Source organism: Tachypleus tridentatus, chromosome 12, assembly GCF_004210375.1.
Source record: "Tachypleus tridentatus isolate NWPU-2018 chromosome 12, ASM421037v1, whole genome shotgun sequence".
Classification (NCBI taxonomy): Eukaryota; Metazoa; Arthropoda; class Merostomata; order Xiphosura; family Limulidae; genus Tachypleus; species Tachypleus tridentatus.
In genome coordinates this window covers 91,540,606-91,561,363 of record NC_134836.1, presented here as the reverse complement: position 1 = coordinate 91,561,363, position 20,758 = coordinate 91,540,606, and the positions used below count along the sequence as shown (strand labels likewise).

The 20,758-nt window shown below is 33.3% G+C and overlaps 1 non-coding gene across 1 annotated transcript; it reads right to left on the bottom strand.

Moving 5' to 3' along the window:
* Window positions 1-10,843: 10,843 nt before the first annotated feature.
* On the bottom strand, window positions 10,844-10,914 carry TRNAG-GCC (transfer RNA glycine (anticodon GCC)). The gene has a single exon. It is a non-coding gene; the product is annotated as a tRNA-Gly (tRNA).
* Window positions 10,915-20,758: the final 9,844 nt, after the last annotated feature.

The window sequence follows — 20,758 nt, the reverse complement described above, 5'->3', positions numbered from 1 at the left end:
AGTGCTGTATAATCAGGGAACATGATCACAACTCATGTGACGCTTACACGACAGCAAGCCTCTAAACGACAATGTTGTTATCAACTGGTTGAACCTTGTAAACAATAAGTTGTACCGTGTAATAAATGTTACCTAGCTGAAACAATAGCAGCAGTTACAGATTCAAAAGCTGGTATTATACCACAATTCACCATATTTGATTAAGAATTATTAAGATAATTAGAATCTATAATACAAGAAGAATATCGAGTGATTATGTTTCAAAAGGACTGATTAATTAATTAAAATTAAAATAACCCTACTGAATAATCTGTAACGAAACTTAAACTAAAGATGATGCAAAAACAGTGTGGCCGTGATTCGTAGTTTAGGGCTGTAGGTGCACTATAACAGTTGGTGGTTAAGTCCTACTATTATATTAGAAAAACACAAAAGTTAGCGACAATGGTTTTAATTAGCGGCCTTCCCTCTTGTCTGTCAGCTCCAGGTTATGGAGAACTCGGACAGAAAGCCTTTGAACGGATTTAAGAAACAAGAAAAAAAGATCATAAAATTACATTCACCAAAAAGGTAAATGAAACACAGAGCACAAGAATACGACACTTAGATTAACTTTGCTAACTGAAATCAAGACATGAACAAACGAAAAAAACACACTATAAATCAACAGAACTATAGGATTATGGATTAACCAGCAATGTTCAAATGAGCTGGCAGACTTCCCACCCTCCTGTTTCGACAGATACCATTAATTGAGATTCATTTTATGACCCCACATTATAGTTTGTACTTTAGTTATATTCATGTCTTTTATGTTCAAAGATTTTTATCTTTCGTGCGAAAAGTTTTAAAATATCCACAGAGGTAAGGAGGTAATTTCACGCTTTCTTTCTGTTAGGTATTAAAATTATGACAACTGTTCTGTAATATGTATATATATATATAAATACAAATAAGTATGCTATTACTGGCGAGAGGTAAGAAGTATAACACTTGTAACTAAGTTTGTTTCATTTTTAATATGATGTGTGTCACTACTAGTCGACAAAGGGTTAAGAAAGTAAATTTTAAACCCGTGCTGGTGTTTTCTACAGAAACTCTATTAGTTCCCTTCCCTGTGGGCCTGGCATGGCCAGAGGGGTTAAGGCATTCGATTTGTAATTTGAGGGTTGCGTGTTCGAATTCCCGTCTCACTAAACATGCTCGCCCCTTCAGCCGTGGGGGCGTTATAATGTGACGATCAATCCCACTGTTCGTTGGTAAAAGAGTAGCCCAAGAGTTGACAGTGGGTGGTGATGACTAGCTGCCTTCCCTCTAGTCTTATACTAATAAATTAGGGACGGCTAGCGCAGATAGTCCTCGTGTAGCTTTGCGTGAAATTCAAAAAATAAACAGTTCCCCTCAGTTCTTAGGTCGGTCATGTGATTTGATTGTTTTTCCCTTATTGTTCTGTTTCTCTCTTTTCATATTAATCATGCGCATTTGAACCTATTGCAGTTATTTTATTTTATAGATAGTAGTATCATATTATTTTATATTTGTTATCTATCTTATCTTTTTATTACTAGCTTTCGTACAGGGTCTCTCTCTGTCTTTTCTTTTCTAATAGAAAATATTTCATTACTGTATTCCAGAAAAAAAAAACACCGAAGAAATTTTACTAGTGAAATATACGATACCCAAGAGAAAATCCATGCGATATATGCCTTACGTTTTCCTTACAAGGGTGAAAAAAGACAGAAATTGGTGAACCTTCAAAGGAAGTTCTCTGAAAGGAATAAGACATAAAAAATCGAGAGAGAGAGAGAAATTCTGGGTAAGATTTTAAGAAAACTGAATGTATAGCAAAGGAAGGTTTTTCTGGAATTGGTTTTAACTATGAATATTTTTAGTAGATTGATTCGAGGATTAAGAACCACTCTGCTTAATTAAGACTAGCTCCGATTTAAACACAAACTTTTACTGCAGCTAAAACAAAATAGTGCGTGACTGACAAATTAGTTATTGTAAGTTAGAACGAAACGTTATATGTTTAGTTATTTTACTGAATATGTTACATCTCTATAAATTCATGAAAAGATCATAGGTTTTAACAAATTAGACACTTGATGTACAAAATATTAATTATCAATGCGGCTGACTTATTGTAAAATAATAATCATATCATCAAGGTCTGATAATAACTTTATACTTAAATGAACTGTCCTTGTGATTTTGCTCTCTTCTTTACATATGTTTTAGATAGAAGCCTCTATTCTAACATATATTTGTATGATTTTCTTCCTTTTTTTCTTAGGCTTTCAATGAAGGTATTATCTGTCAACCTTATGCGCCCGAAATTTTGACTCAACCTGTGTACGTTTAACAGGTGAGCAAAGTTTCAGGTGTGTCGGGTTGGCTAAGAAGCTGCGATGTCCAATAATTTCAAAAACGAAAATCATTCTTTATGTGATTTTTTTCTTTACAATGCTAATACCGCAATCAGAAATTCTTTCTTGGTTTCAGTGCATTTTGTAGCGTTAGCATTTACGATGAAAGCTAAACATTTATATAAATTACTTTAATAAAATGTGAAGGAGAATGCAAAACAAAGACAAATGGTACATATTTCGTAGAAAATATGTCACATCTGCTGATCATTCTATCTATAGTATTAATAGTAACCCACTTTTGTTACTTGGTGTGGAGAGATGGATTTATGGTATTAATGTTAACCAACTTCTGGTAAATAGTGCGAAAAGATATATTTATGGTATCAGTACTTGCTAACTTGTGGTCCCTAGTGAGGAAAGATGAACTCACAGTATTAATGCTAACCAGCTTCTAATACCTCCTTGGACGTATTATAAATGTGATTGAAGAATTTCAATTTATTGAGTCACACACAGTTTTTATCAATCAGAAATCAATTTCTAGATCTAAGATTTCGAGGCTAGATCTTTATATAACATTTTTAGTGAATGTCCCCAGTAAGTAAATCTTACAGATCACGTGAGCAGATGTGAAACAGCAATGACCTCAGGAGATCTGACTTCACTGACCCACCTGAAAGCTTGTCTCAACCTTCGACTTGAAAAGGTGAGCAAAGTTTCAGGTGTGTCAAAGAAGCTATCATGCACCTGTTCATTATTCCACCGGAAGGTAGCCATGATGTTCTTGGTTCGTACCGCCAAGTTGGATATTGTTAGATAATCGCACTACTAAATAATTTAGTTGTTTAATATTTTGTTCTCGTCGAATTATTATTAACTATTTTATAAACAAGTGTTTCTTCAATCATACTCTCCTTACTAGTTACTTCTGTCCTAAATGCCTACATGTTGTTCATACAGTCAATATTACAATATTGTAAGGCATAACGCAACAAAACAAGGCGAATAATCACTATTTACTGTGATTTACTCATCGATTAGTCTTAACTGTCAACAGTTTGTTTTTCACACTTCGAACCTTTGTTAGCTTCCACTTTTGATATACGATCTCACAGTGTTGCTGGATATTAAATTACTTCTTTGTAACAAACATTTCTTTTAAAATCATGAAAAAAATGCTATTTATAATTTCACTTACAGTTATATCCTACATTTTTGTCTTTAGTCTCAGGAAATTATATTATAGACATGATGCTGAAGTTTTTCGAATCATATTATCCTTACGTTGGGATATGTTTTATAATGTTTCTTACTCTTATTAATCTGCTTCCCCGCTAGTACAGAAGTACGTTTACAGATATACAACGTTAAAATCAGGGATTCGATTCCTCTCGGTGGGCTCAGCAGATAGCGTCCTGTGGCTTTGCAATAAGAAATACACATATTTATTAATCTTCGAATCACATTATTTTAGCACTACGTTCTTCAGTTAAAAAATCATTACGTAAAGAAGTAATTGCTTATTATTATTATTCGTTATTTCCTTGTAACTTAATTTTGATTTTTTTGCCACATTTTAGCCACGGGCCCCGGCATGGCCAGGTGGTTAAGGCACTCGACTCGTAATCTGAGGGTCGCGGGTTCGAATCCTCGCCCCACCAAACATGTTCGCCCTTTCAACCGTGGGGAGTTATAATGTGACGTTCAATCTCACTATTCGTTGGTAAAAAAGTAGCCCAAGAGTTGGCGGTGAGTGGTGATGACTAGCTGCCTTCCCTCTAGTTTTACACTTCAAAATTAGGGATGGCTTAGCGCAGAGAGCCCTCGTGTAGCTTTGCGCGAAATTCAAACCAAACCAAAACATAATAGGTGCACGATTAGGTATCGTACGCGTAATTATTATTATTATACTGTCACTCATCTGATAGAAGTGTTATACGTTGCAGCAGAACGTCGAGGTTTATCGATAAATCGTAATAGTTCACATCTATAATGGAATAAATACCTATTTTTACTAACGTATTTTTTACTCATCCCGTCTGTTTGATTGCATGATTTAGCGAATGTAAATAAATAGTATTTACTTTGTCTACATACCTGTTGTATGGCTTACGTGAATGTTACTTAGAAACATCGTTTGGTAAGTTCATACTGTGTATAACAGCATTCACATTAAAAATACGTGATTAATTATTTGTAATTTTTTGTAATGGTGCAGGAAAAGTGAAAAAAGTTCTTAAAATGTTGGATGTTAACAATAAATTCATTCTTTATTCGAACACAGATAGCTTTCCTAAGTTACTTACACTTTTGTTTTAACATCAAGGTATCCATTGAGTAAAATAATCATAGCGAAATATCAGATCTTGAATATGTTAATTTTAAATTAAAATGTGACACCGAAGTCATTACAGAGCTTCAACTGAAAAGGAGAAATTAAAATAAGTGATTAACTTAAAAGAAACGTTTGCTATCTCGAATTCTAAATGCATCTCGAAATTATAATGTGACTAATTTGATAAATGATTGAGAATCGTTAACGTCTAAGTTAAAATCTTAACGTTTACTAATAATTATCTTTCGTATTAAAGAGTTTCTTGCCAAACAAACATTAAATTAGGGGAAAAGAAATCAGAATACAGAGTACTTTTCGTCATATAAAATAGAAAAAACATTCAAATCTTCTATAAATTTCGGTAGTGAATCACATCACACAGTGACTGTTTGAGGAATTTATAAAACAAATATATTAATGCAAGCAGGTCTTCAAAATTGGGTTGGCTTTTCTGCTGAAATTTGCTTTCGATCAAGAGAAGGCCCGGCATGGCCAGGTGGTTACGGCACTCGACTCGTAATCCGAGGGTCGCGGGTTCGAATCTCAGTCACACCAAATATGTTCGCTCTTTTAGCCATGGGGGCGTTATACTGTGACTATCAATCCCACTATTCGTTGGTAAAAGAGTAGCTCAATCCCACTATTCGTTGGTAAAAGAGTAGCTCAAGAATTGGCGGTGGGTGGTGATGACTAGCTAGCTGCCTTCCCTCTAGTCTCACACTGCTAAATTAGGGACGATGAGCGCGAAATTCAAAACAAACCAAACCAATCAAGAGAGAAAGAATTTTATAATTAGTTTTTATTAATTGCCCTTTAAAGGAGTTTGGACGCCAAAAAATATTGGTCCAGTGGTTAGTGTGCCGTACTACAGCAATTACGAATTTGTAGTTGGCGTTCCGTTACCGAAAAAAAAAACGCTCTCTGCACTTCAGGACTGTGGGGACTTTATAAAGTAACGGTGCTGTACAACTCTTACTGAAATATCCCCACAAAGTGGGGACAGGGAGGTTTACTAGCTACTTCACCTCTGATTTGCTGTTATCAAGAGGGAATTCTCAACAGCCGCAGCTGTAATTACATCTCGAGAAACGGAACTGTGGACTGATGCCTTTGAAAAAAAACAAACTCAGTCATTATTTGAGCCGCGGTCAAAAATTAGGAACGTTAGTGTAGGTAGCTAAATGTGTAACAAAATCGTATTGTAATTCAGTTCTTTTATTCAAACACTCATGTTTTTTTTTAATATCTTCTTCCTTCCAGATTATTTTCCAATTATATAAACATTCTATATTAATTGTTATAACCAATAAACATGGCATGTATTCAAATTTTGAGTACTCTGTTCTATCACTTTACACAAAGGTAAACAATTTGAAAACAAGAGAGACTCCTCAATCGTCGCGACACTTTAAATTATTTTAGGCGTGATTAGAGTAAATTAATCTATAAGACCTTGCGCGTGGTCCAATACATCAATGGAAAGGATATTTTCTCCTGAGTCCAAAACTGTAATTAAATTTCAAATCGGTCAAGAAATGATGGGACTATGGTGTAAACATTCGTGCTTAAAAACCTCGTAACGACTATGTAATTAACTATGAGTTTCTATGGTCTGTGAGGATGCGTTACGTTACGTGATAAACAAGTACAATTTTCCTGAACAAATTAAATTATTTCAAGGTTTTTCATGTGACAGATATTAACAAGTGCAGTTTAACGGCTATGTTTCAAATGTGTAAGACAAATGTTCCCTTTCCTTAAGATTTGGTTCTATTTATTTGTTTGTTTGTTTGTTTTGAATATCGCACAGAACCACTCCGTTCCTAATTTTGAATTGATAGACCAGAAGAAAAGCAGTTAATCAACGTCACCCACCATTTAGTGTTGGGCTACCTTTTACCATGGAATAGAAGGATTAACCGCCACTTTATAATGCATCAATAGCTAAAAGGACAAGCCTGTTCGGAGACAAGGTTCGAACCCGCAACTATAAGATTGCAAATGGGATATCCTAAACACTAAGCAAATGCCAGGCTTGACCCAGTTTTACGCCTTCTACTGTATATTAATAAATAAGGTTTGTTCTCCCAATCATCCACTTACTAAAGTTTCATAGTTAATAAGTGATATAGTAATCTGACCCAGTGATATAGTAATCTGACCCGAGTTGTTCAGTGATATAGTAATCTGACCCGAGTTGTTCAATGATATAGTAATCTGACCCGAGTTGTTTAGGTGATTCATGAATTATATTTTAACACAAATCCATAAAACTTCAGGAGAACATCAACATTTGGTTCTCAAGATAGTCTGGTAATAGTCATACTAAGAAAACACAAACCTTCATTTTCTATTGTAATAAGAAAAACAGTTTTAAAAACTTTTTTTCTTTCAAATAAATCTCCGTCTTAATTACCATGTTTCAGAAATTGATAATAAGACACCCCCCAAAGAAATCGGATTACTATGTGAAATCGCGGGGCTGCATTATAACATATTCATTGTCTGTGTTCTTATTAAAAAACACTGAAAACAATTCAACTTAAAGTTATCAAAAATAAATATCGTTTTATTCTATGAGTTTATATATTTATTATCACTGCAATTTTCTTTCAATGAAGGATCGGCTTCCTCTTCTCGCAAGTAAAAGAAAGAATTTAAAAGGGCAAAGGTTGAAGTTCACTCACCATGCAAATGTTTCATCTGTCTACCACACCCAGTATCTGTAATACATATACATCGACTTTCAGTATTTTTTCTCAATGACAATTGATAAAACACGGATATAAATCAATGTTTACATCTGTGAATAATAAATAAAAAGAATTATAACAAAATCTAAATAATGATCCAAAGTTCTTTTCTTCTATTTTGTCCCTCTTGACTCAGAGATTTACACAAGCGAGTAAATAAAGAGGTGACGTAATTTTTTCACATATTCAATACTAAACACGAATGGATGAGCGAGAAAAAGATCTCGAGAAATATCTGCCAACCCTTTTTTCATCATACTTTGTTTGTTTCATTGTTTTTAACGTACAGAACTTCGTAATGGGGTCTCGTGCGCTGTGACTAACACGGGTATCGAAAACCAGTTTGATGCTGTAAGTCTTCATATTCACGACTGGGGTGAATGAAAATTCATAACCTACTAATTACACTGCAATTATATAATGAAACTATTCATCCCAACACACCGATTTCTTTCTTGGTCAGTTTCATTCATATCGAAATCGTCCTACAGTTCAGCTATCCAAATACAGGTGCAATTAAATAAAACAAAGAAGATCTTTACAAGCAGGAGATGTGACCCGAATACCTAATCTACTAAACTCTGTTTATTGTATTCTCAGCCCAAAGCGCATTGTCGACAAGCGATTTGGCCAACTTATTGAAATTCTAATAGCACTATACAGACAATCTTTCTTTCAAAAAAAAAAAAAAAAGAAATTGGTTTGGTTTTTTTTTTTGAATTTCGCGCAAAGTTACACTAGGGCTATCTGCGCTAGCCGTACCTAATTTAGTAGTGTAAAACTAGGGGAGGCAACTAGTCATCACCACCCACCGCTAACTATTTTACTAACGAAGAGTGGGATTGACCGTTACTTATAACGTCCCCGAGGCTGAAAGGGCGAGCATGTTTAGTGTGGCGGGGATTCGAACCCGCGAACCAAAAAGAAATTTCACGAATAATGTGATAATGTGGAGGTTAAAATAATAGCTGGTCTACTGTCTTCTGTCGAATTTTCAGATTTGGTTACAAAATCAAAAAGTGCACTGGTTTCTACTCCTAAGAATTTTAGATTTAAGAATAAAAACATTATTTCTGTGAACATAGATGTTTCTTTCTTCCTCTTTAGATGCAGAATGTTTTGAACTTTGAACAATTTGGGTTAGAAAAATAGATTCAGTTTGTTTGTTTTGTATTTCGCGCGAAGCTACTCCAGAGCTATCTGCGCTAGCCGTCCCTAATTTAGCAGTGTAAGACTAGAGGGAAGGCAGCTAGTCATTACCACCCACCGCCAGCTCTTGGACTACTCTTTTATCAACGAATAGTGGGATTGACCGTAACATTATAACGCCCCCACGGCTGAAAGGGCGAGCATGTTTGGTGCGACCGGGATTCGAACCTCGGATTACGAGTCGAACGCCTTAACACACTTGGCCATGCCGGGCCTTAAATAGATTCAGACATTTGACTTTTCTCTTATTGTTATTATGCATATCGTTAGCGCTAATAGATAATACAAGAACAGTTCGTGGATTTTTTCACGGATATGGTATCCATGCGCGAACATATGCACGTAAATTATAACTCTATACAGGGTGGGTGACCTTATATCATGTTAACATATTTATTAACATCCGCGATGAAGAGAAATCAACTTGAAGTAAAAATGTATCTCAAGGTGGCTGGTATGGGTATTAGAACTTTTATTAGAATAGAGAATAGTGTTTAGACCTTTTTAGGCCATTTTTTGTTAACCTGAAGGTGACCTAAAAAGGTCGAAACGTTGTTCTCTACTTTAATTTATTAAAAGTTCTAATACCCCTACCAGATATCTTGAGATGCATATTTATTAATATTTATCTCTGTATGTGTATCCCCCACTGGCACAGCAGTATGTCTGCAGGCTCACACCACAAAAAACCGGGTTTCGATATCCGTGGTGGGAAAAGCACAGATAGCTCATTGTGTATCTTTGTGCTTAATTCTAAACAAACAAACGGTATATGTGAAACCCATGATGGGCTGATAACGTGCTGCCACATACACCAAGCAGCCATTATGCAGCAACGAATCAAGATTTCTATGAAATACAAAGATGTAGTATTCATAACACAGAAGGACCATAAGAAAAATACTGATGAATGTATAGAGATGAAAAAACTGTTTTGATGAGAAATATAAAAACAGAAGATAATCGATTAAGCTGCAGAGGATAAGTTTGATGACGTAGAAGGGTCAGTATCGCTTGTAAATATAATAATTAATTTTAAAGCAATTGATAAAGACGAGTAAATAGATCCGAAGAGTGAAACAGAAGACTACCACTTCTCATTGGTTGACGTGCCATCTTTATCCAGAACTCTCGTTAAGAGTTAGTACTTAAATATACTCAATGTCAACAAGTGGACACAAAATAAAGAACTAACGAGTTCCTATTGTCCTTTAATAATAGAGGCGGATTGGCCCCATGATACATAGAGCTCTGGAGTTCAGAAATGGCTAAAGGTTTTTAGTCTGTACAAAAAACCCAAAATATTGACTTAAGCGTAGATGGTGAGTAGGAGGAAGGTACTGCTGACAGACGGCCTTTCTTCTGTTCAGTAGTTCAAAATCAGAGGTAGTGGTAGGTAGCCTTAATAATATTGTCGTAATACAAATTACACAGATTCTAAACAAATATTAAAACTTGTGGTTTTGCCCACTTGAGGGCACCACCGATATAAGATACAAATACTGATCTCAAAGGTCACAGTGAGCCAGACACTCCTGTAGGTAAGCATACCTGTAAACAGGAGAAACAAGATATAAACAATGAAAATGTTATAGTCGCCGTACTCGTGGTTTCTTATAATTAAACACTTAAATAATTTAAAACGTTTACTGAAACTTATCGGATCACACCTTTAATATAATTTGTCCTACTAAATACTAGACTCAGTGATGTCGAGAAAACCCACTTGTAGAGAAATATATATGCAAAAAACGGCTCGTTTGGGTTGAGAAATTATTTTACGTAGAAGAGCGAACAACGTTTCGACCTTCTTCGATCATCGTCAGGTTCATAGGTTAAATACTAGACTCAGTGATGTCGAGAAAACCCACTTGTAGAGAAATATATATGCAAAAACGGCTCGTTTGGGTTGAGAAATTATTTTACGTAGATGAGCGAACAACGTCAGGTTCACAGGTTAAATACTAGACTAATTAAAATTTCAAATGCTGAAAATTAGAGATTATTTATGCTGGAGAAAATATGAAGATATTTGTTATTTTAACTCAAATCTGTTTAGCCGTAAAGTGTGGTAAAAATATATCATTAATTTCCTCAATTGTTAACCAACTACAAAGGTTTTTTCCTCGGTGTTAAAACAAGACGTTTTTATATTATTTGAAGGAAAAAACGACTGCATCGGCCGGGAATCGAACCCGGGCCGCCCGCGTGGCAGGCGAGCATTCTACCACTGAACCACCGATGCTTATAATGTACAGTATTTTAAAAATAATGTATAGATTATTTTAAAGCATTTATATAAATTAAACGTTTCAGTTTTTTTTTGTTTAATGTGTGAAAGCATTGAATTACATATTTAAAATAACATCTTATAACCTGTGTATCATTTTCTCTTCCAGTTATTTTACACCGAAATAAAAAAATATTTAGCATAATTATTTTAAAATACAATTTTCTACATCTACAAAACTGTATAAATTTAATTTAAAAGACTCACAAGCGATGAATATTAATACCAATATATCGCAGTCCACTTTCAGGGTGTACAGAGGAACTACATTGACGTACAATTAATTATATACCAACCGTATTAATGATTAACACCCCTTCTTAAAATATTTTGGTGTTAAAAAATATCTTCAACAAATCTAATTCTATGAAAGAACAGTACTTAAAAGATATTGAATAATTAGAGAACCGTGCTCTTAAGTCGAAAATTCTTTACATTTGAATAATATTTTTCGTCAAGGTAGTTTTTGACACGTCATCATATTACATTATATTATAAATTATATTAATATTTTGGTTAACTCCTTAAAAATGTAGACTTGCAGTTATTAAAAACATGGATTAGATTTCTCTAGGTAGTGCAGTTAGTTATCTTTAGAATACTAAGCTATTTTATTACAAAATACTAGCATGCAGCACACCATGTAAAGCAGTTTAAGAATACTTATTTTTATGCTTGTTTATTTCGAAGAAGAACATTATAATGAAAACATATGGATATAATCTACTTCTAACCAACACTGAATATGTGTATGTTAACCTTTTACTAACTCGATGTAACATAATTAACAATGCATCTTTTAATTTATATTTTGAGTTAATATTTCTATTTTATAAAATAATTATTTTAGTCATTTTCAGTTAAATATTATAGGGGGCCTTCTGCACATCGATAACTGTAGTCGGACATAACTAACTGATTGCATATTTTGTTTGTTGAGCATAAATACCTCTCATCAGAAACAAAACTATACATACGTGTATATATATATATATATATTAGTTTGTTATAACTTAAAAACAAACCGAAACAAAAATAAATAAAACAAACACGCTGCATTAATTGTGCTATTGTAATATTTACCCTAGATTTTGAGTCTCCTCTAATCATAAAGTTAATAAGTAATGCTCCTTCTGGTATATTCTATTACTGATTTGTATTAAGAACCCATTTTCACATTTTAATTTTTTCCCGACATAAGCAAAAAAGCTAGAGAAATAAACACATAAGATATATAAAAGCATTTCCCCTGGAATGCGTAGTATAATGAATTACTTTGTTAACGTTTACAAGGAAGATACGAAATAAGTGAGGCTTTTTGTTCAGTTTCGCATAAAACTGTTCTTTATTAATGAAGAGAGGAACTGACTGTGATATTATAATGCCTCCATGGCTAAAATGGAGATATGTTCAATGACGAGATTTCATTCCTAGATTCTTAGGTTGCGAGTTCAGTGCCTCTAATAATCAGGCCGTGATAACACTAAGTAAAAAAACGGGTTATTTTTTATATTAATTAATAACTAAATGCCGAATTTGGATTACATAAATATTAAAATGTTTAAAGAATATATTCAATCTTCTTTGAAAAAAGTTATAACCTTATTCTGGTTCACTTTTGCCGCTAGGGCAAAGGGTCAGTTTATCGTGGTGAATAAGAGAAAACTAAAAGTATTATGTGTATACTTTAGTTAATATCACTAATAAATTTCAATTTTTTTTACCTGGTTTACACTTCTCATAATTTATAGAAATATTGTCATTCTTTTTATTACTTTTTCATTCATTTATTGGGAATTTCACCTTACACAAAACAACATTTAATTATAACTATGGATATGTTTGCTAATTAAGAAAATGTGGTGTCATCAACATTATATACTTAAAAGGGCTGGTATGGGTAGAGAATATATAATTCTCTATAAGTGGGTTTTCTCGTCATCACGGATTATGGTGTCATCAGCATACATGTATCTGCGAAACTCACAACAGTTGAGGATAGCAATAAACAAAAGCTAAATTTTAAGTAAACATTAAAAATGTTTCTTCACTTTACTTTGGAACATTTTGAAATATTTTAACCCAATCACGAAGCTTAATACTTGATTTAAATGGTTAAGTATAGAAAAGTTTAAAGTTCGAGAACAACAGTTTCATCTGAAGGCTCATTAGAAAAGTGGTTACTTTTGTCCAGAGGCCTTCCCTTTGGTTAATAGTTCTAAATTATACACAGTTACGCTTCAATGTTGGTACCCACTCTGACATGGCACCTGTCATGGATTAGTGGTTATGGTGAGCGACTCGTAACCTGCGAAAATAAGCATCTTTCCGAAAACTAGAACGTTATAAAGTAACGGTTAATTCCACTATTCATTGGTAAGGAGTAGCCCAAAAGTTAGCAGTGTGTAGTGGTGTTTAGCCGTCTTTCCTTTAGTCTATCACTTCTAAATAAGAGACAATTTTGCGCAATATTTCACAAACAAAGAAACTCAGTTGACTGTTTTTCTTGTGTGTAAATTTAAATGATAATCAAATTGAAAATACCAGTACTTATATTATTCTTTTCCATGATTTACCTCAATTCACTTGAACAAACTTTGTAAACCGTCTTCTACGTCTTGTCTTACCATATTCATATCTTGTTGGCTTTTAATGGAAATTTAGTTATGCACACATATGTATTTGCTATGAAAAAGTTCGTATAGAATTAAACTACCTTTGACATATGTTGACAACAGAATGATGTAGGCTTTTAACCTGAGTGTATTTTATTCGAAATATAAGCTTGCATTTATCTTTCTCTGAATAACAGTTGCACCAGAGGGAGTTTGAAAATCACGACAGGTATAAATAAGACTTGGAGGTTAGGGCAGTTTGAAGCGTTTTGGCCACCTATTTACATGATCATAAACAGATTCTTGAAATAGAATAATTATCAATTGCATTGTTTAAAAAAATATCTATAAAGCCATCCACTTACATAACAGTGTTTCGAAAATAAATTTGTTTGTTTGAAGTTAAACACAGAGTAACAAAATGGTCTATTTGTACTCTTCCCACCACGGGAATGAATTTTTGCGTGAGAAAGTTATGTTGTTGTTTTGTTTTATTGATATCCTTACGCAAAACTTACCTTTTTCATTTTATGGACGATAGTTGATATATTTTAAACCTTTAAGGTTATCCTTATGAAATTCATGGAAATTAATTAAATATAAAGCATATACAACTTTTATTGTAAAATTAATATATTTGTTCAAGTGGCTGTTATAAAACAACGTTATATCAAATAATTGTGCTCGTATGATACGACATCATAGGATATAATTGCGCTTGTATGACACAACTTTGTAGAAGTGATGAAGAAAAGTCCACTTTTCGAAAATGCTCTGGTTATAGGGATCTTATTATTTTGTCTTATGAACTCTTGAATCTACTTGTTTTCTTTAACATCATGAAAATATCTTATATTAAAACACAATATTTCCGAGAAAATCTATTTTTATACGAGCAGTGGAAAACATAATTTTCTTTTTTAATTTGAACTAGTTATGAAATAAGAATTATTTATTAGTTAAAATAAAATTTTAGGAATTGCAATTGGTTCTAAGAAATATAAACCTTCTTTCTAATACAGTTAACAAACAAAAAATCTGTTGCTAACAGTTCAGAGCATTTGACACCCATCTTTCAGTAAAGGTGTAAAGATTCATTTCTTAAATTATAATAATAAAAATTTAAATCTCATATTTTCACTCGGACTTCTAAAATTTGTAACTGTAATAACAAAATGATACATCGATTATCGATGCTGAAGTCTGAAACATCTCCTAAACACTCGAGAAGAACAGACATCGGTGGACATGTGGTTTCTAAACACATTCCTTGTTTTAAAAGAGCATCACTATCAACTTTAACAATTCACATGCAATTTAAATTCTACGTTACTTAAATTTAACAAAGGAAACTCACTGGTGATATAAACAATAATTTAAAAAAACATACTAAACATTCCGTGTTTGACCATGGAGATATAAATTGTCTATTTGCTCACATAGGTTTGTTTATTTGATTTTAGAATATCGAGCAAAGCTACACGAGGGCTGTCTGCGCTAGCCGTCCCTAATTTAGCAGTGTAAGACATCTAATCATCACCACCAATCGCCAACTGTTGGGCCACTCTTTTACCAACGAATAGTGGGATTGACCGTCACATTATCACGGCTGAATGGGTGAGCATGTCTGGTGTCACTGGGACTCGAACCGCTGACCCTCAGATTACGAATGGAGTGCATTTACTACCTGGCCATGCCGGGTCTTACTCACATGCGAATATCTGATAAATTATATTTACATCTTTTCAAAATAATTGTCAGTTAACTCAGATGTGGATGTTAGGCTTTTGTTGTTGTTGTTCTTGTTTTTAACTGGAACAAATCAGTGAAATTCAAATATTCAAAATTTCATTTTGTTTTTGGGGGAGGTTCGCTTTTCTGGTAAGAGTCACATTTAAAATATCTTTTTATCCTACATGAATAAATACACAAATTAATTCAAATTACATTTCAAGAAACATTTTTCAAATGAAGAGTAAACAAATTTAATATTAAACTATTTATTTATGCTTCAAAACAAGAAGAAAGCGCTTTACTTAATGGCCTGATCGTTTCACAACGTAAATAACTTCTGATTTAATATATCATACTTATCACGTTACCAAAAAAAGGTTTTTGTGTTTTGTTTAGCAGTACAGTTAAAAAGTATCTGTACATTTCCTTAGAAATGTTACACTATACACTATCTCAAACTTTTCCTTCTGGTTTAGTTATTTGGCCAAAAGCTTATTGTTTGAATATCGGTTACAAGAGCCTCATAAAAATTAATTATTGCTATTGAATAACTTCTCTTATCATAGACAATAACAAAGGAATATACGGCGTGATATTAGTTTCGTTCTAGCCTGACACCATAGAAATCATTTAACAATTTTCTTTTCTTTTCCTACTTTATCTTTGGAACAACAACAGAGCAAAATACACAGAATATCTTTAGAAATAATAATGGCTGCAGTGTAAGTAACTGAAAGCTTGTTGAAAAACGGTTTGAATTTCGCGCGAAGTTACACGAGGGATATCTGCATTAGCCGTCCCAGTTTAACAGTGAAAGAGTAGAGGGAAAGTAGCTAGGCATCACCACCCACCGCCAACTCTTGGACTATTCATTTAACAACAGATAGTGGGATTGACTGTGAGATTATAACACCCCCACAACTGAAAAGAGAAGTATGTTTTGTAAGAGATGGATTCGAAACTGCGACTCTTATATTGCTAGTCAAACACTTTAACGCCTGGCCATTCATTGGAATGTATTTCTGTTTTACTTTATTATCAGTATTGAGATATGCCGCAGTAAATATAGAAGTTTGTTTGTTTGTTTTGAATTTAGCGCAAAGTTACACGAGGGTTATCTGTGCTAAATATACAGTGAGCTAAAACACGTGCAGTATCTAAGCTTAGGAAGTCTTTAAATCACTTTCATCATCCAAGCATAGTGTGAATCAACTTCAATTATCATCTTGTTCTCATGAGCGTATAAAGTCGTAATCTTTTACGTAGCCGTCAGATGTTGATTTAATTTTTTTTAGAGACAAGGAAAATATCAGTCGTAAAAACGGTTGAGCACTAGCTCACTATCACCTTCACTCCCATTACGTATGTATAATTCTCTTAAAAAACGGTTGAGCACTAGCTCACTGTCACCTTCACTCCCATTATGTATGTATAAATCTCTTCGAAAACGGTTGAGCACTAGCTCACTGTCACCCTCACTCCCATTATATATGTATAATTCTCTTCGAAACATTACCAATCTATTTTTGATTGAAGGCTGATGCAGAGCGTGATCCATTGGTTAGCGTGCGGAACTATGCATCTGAGGCTCCATGGTTCGTGTCCATTTATGCAAAGAATAAAAGCTAGCCCCGACCTTCCGTGAAGTGGAGTTATAATACTGTCAAACAGTCAACTTCCACTTACAAAAAGAATTCAAAAGCTGGTTGTGTATGCTGTTGACTATTTGATTCAAAACTTACGTGGATAAACCACATAAATAATATGAGAATAAAAATTTGGCGAAGAACAAACTATGCTAGGAGGCTAACTGGCAAAATCAGAGGAGCTACGGCAGACAACATCATAAAAATATATAAAACGTACATTAGACCCGTCATTGACTATGCAGCCCCTGCATGGATAAATGTAAGCAAAAAACTACTTCAAACAAAACTACAAACAATACAGAATACATTACTTACAACAGCTTATAAAGTACCTAGAACAACATCATCTGAATTCATGCATAAATATGCACATTTATAAACAATAGCAGATAGATTCCTACATAGTACAATAAACTATTTTGACAAAAATTGGAGAAAAAATGAACTTGTAAGCGAACTTGACACGTATTGTTTACACCTTTCCTCAGTGAATTTTTTTTTATTTTCTAAATAAATATATTTAAAAAAAAGATCACCTATGAACTAGACTCCACATTAGTTTTGGGGTTAATTACTCAAAATTGAAAGGTTTTTTATGTAAATGCTTTATAGTTAATACTTAACAAATGAAAGTGCAAATAATTATGGAACTATAAGAGAAATTATTTATTTGCACCAAGTGTATGTATAGATTGTGCATGAGCATTGCCCTGAAAGGGGCCTGATTAAGTGCGGGTTACTCTGGCCCTCGTGTACCATATATAAATACACTTGACGGTTATAAAACCAAAATTTAAAGTAAGGAGGAAGAGGTTAACGAAACCTGACCCTCCTGGGTAGATAAACACCAATACCCAAACACCTATAAGAGGGAGAGACTATTTGCATTCCCTCTAGCCGATATCAGTTTACATTACGGACGTTTAGGGCAGATAATTCCTGTGTAGCATTGCATGAATAACAGAGAACAACCAACTTTTATCTTGAATGTATTCTTGTACGCTGAATCCGAAAATTATATCACGTTTTCTTCACTACGTACAGATTTTTTCACAAAACGTCATGTTTACTTTTACATAAATGAATAATTTTCATTAAAGTCGGGTCATATTTTCTTACGCTCGAAATGTTAACAATCGCTGGTTACAGCTTTCTCTAGACCAGTTGTGACATGAGACTTATCGATCGGTTTAGAACAAAAAAGAAACGCACCGCCAATATAGATATATATAAACTGTTAACAGGCATGTATTACGTGTCATTTCTGGAAAATACTTTTGTGCGTGTTCTTTGACATTAGTTTTTTTCGTGTTAATAAGGTTGTGTAAATGACCCATACATATTCTATTATATTTGAGTGATATTTTTGTTGCGCCTCAGATTAAAAAATTAACATCGAATGAACAGTTCGAAAGGGCAGTGAGGAAAGTTGAAAATGAAGCCTGAATTGATTTTAAAGATGTTATTGAATTTTTTTTAGGAAACAGCAAGGACCCAAATAACGAAAACATTGTCGATAACATGCTGTATAAATTCAAAAAGTTAGGTTGTAATATGAGCTTGAAAGTCCATTTATTACGCTCACATATTGACTCTTTCTCTGAAAATATCAGTGATACTAGCGAAGAACAAGCGTAAAGGTTTCATTAAGACATCAGAGACACGGATAGGAGTTATCAGGGAAGATGAAACATCAGCATGATGGCTGATTCTACTAGTCATTGGAAAGAGATGCTCCAGACACAATACATAAAGGAAAGACCACAACATGTAGTTTTGGTGCTAAAAGAAGTAGGTTTCACAAAAAGTCAGGATGAATGATGATACACATTCGTTTGTCATCAACATCCTTTTCTTTTCTTCAGTTTGTTTGTATTTTTGTAAATAAACATAATAATAATAAAAATGTTGGTCGTGGTAAACGAAATAATAATTTGATCTAAGTAAGAGTTTTTTTTTTCCTTCCCGATTTGTGAAAACTTCTTATGCGATAGAAGGAAATTAGTATTATTTTCGAAATCTGCGTAGTTGAATTATGGAAAATCTGTTATGAAAGCTATAACAACTTTCACGATTTTTAAAATTTGGAAAATTGTGGTTGTGATATTGTAATATCTTTGTTCGCTTGAAAAAGCAGTATGTCGTGATGATGACGTCAAGATGGGAAAACTAATAAGATTTAAGTGGTGAATAAATGTTAATTAATAAATAATCAATAATTAATATTACCTACTTAGATCATAACGTAAATAAGTATTACTATAAATATGTGTTCATCCTTTGTTTAGTGGAAAAACTGCAAATTGATGTCGGTGTTTAAAAACTTTTAAGTCGGGAATAAATGTTAACTAATAAATATATTTTGATATTTTAATACGTTTTATCTACTTAGCCTTGAAACCTAGAGAAAAATAAACGTTATATTATTACAAAATAGCTTTTATCCTCCGTACAGACAAAAGTGTCAAACATTTATGTCGGAATGTCCACATTATGTTTTTTATTTCCTGACCTAAAATACAGTTAAAAAACGTCACGAATATCATTTAAGTCTCTTTCAGAGTGCACAATAACATTTCACTTTCCTTCGTTGTTTTTTAGTAAAAATGTGGTGACTGAAAAATTACTTCAAAAAATTAAATCAGTGAAGAGTATGTGAGTTTTGTTGGTACAGACAAATTCGTTTTACTTAAATTCTATAATTTTCATTAATCATTTAACAATAGTTTCGCATCAGTTTTGACAGACTTTTATACAGTTATCTTGTAATAATTTACTAGTAATGCAACTGAATGTTAATAAATTTGCCTCCCAGTGGCTCAGTGGTATGTCTGTGGACTTACAATGCTAAAAACCGGGTTTCGATACCCGTGGGGTGCAGCGTACAGATAGCCTGTTGTGTAGCTTTGTGCTTAACTCAAAACAACAACGTTAATAAATTTAACGCAAGGTGTAAAAGGAAAGAAAGGATAAATAACCCAAGAGCTTATGAAAGTTTTTTATATTTGTTTGTTTCAATGAAACTAGTAGATATCAAAGTAGTAATCTATGTAAGACAGAAACATAACCGGGCACTACTTGTTCAGTGAACAGTCATAAACTACAAAAAAAGAAACTTTATAAATAAAGTTAAATCAATCGATTGTCAGTGTAATCGTAAATACATTTTACGTAACTTACTGTAACTTTATTATTGACTTTAGCAACACTCACTAAATAAACATAGTTTTCCATCTTTTGAGATTTCACCACTATCTACTTTTTATTATTGTGAACAGTGTTGGTTATTATCTGTTCAATATTTCGTACTTTCTATTTTTACCTCGTCTTGTCGTAATTTGCACAGACCTCTTATACCAAATGCAAGTTGCTGATAGACGCCTTACTAATTAAGTGTCAGGTGATCACACAACACTCTAAAATCTTAAGGTTTATAAACTACTATCAAAGAACCTAGAAACTCATTAATAATTATCATAAACTTCTAGGTTTTTATTCAGTGTGTCGTTTATAATATTTCAGAAACTTTGGTTGTGACTTTTCAGGAACAAAAAAAAAAAAAAAAAAAACGAAGGAAGGGAAGGGACATACGAAGAAACATCAAAGAGCTCAATAATTTTTCATCTTTTTATTTTCTTTCACTTTCATCTTTTGGAAAAAAATAACAACAAAACATTCATACCTAAATGGTTTCTTGCGTTTTAAAGTTTTGACGTTTCATAAAACGTGTATATGGAGAGAGAGATAGGAAGAAAGATGCAAGAAAACCTCTGAACTATTGATGTTGTAATAACTTCCATC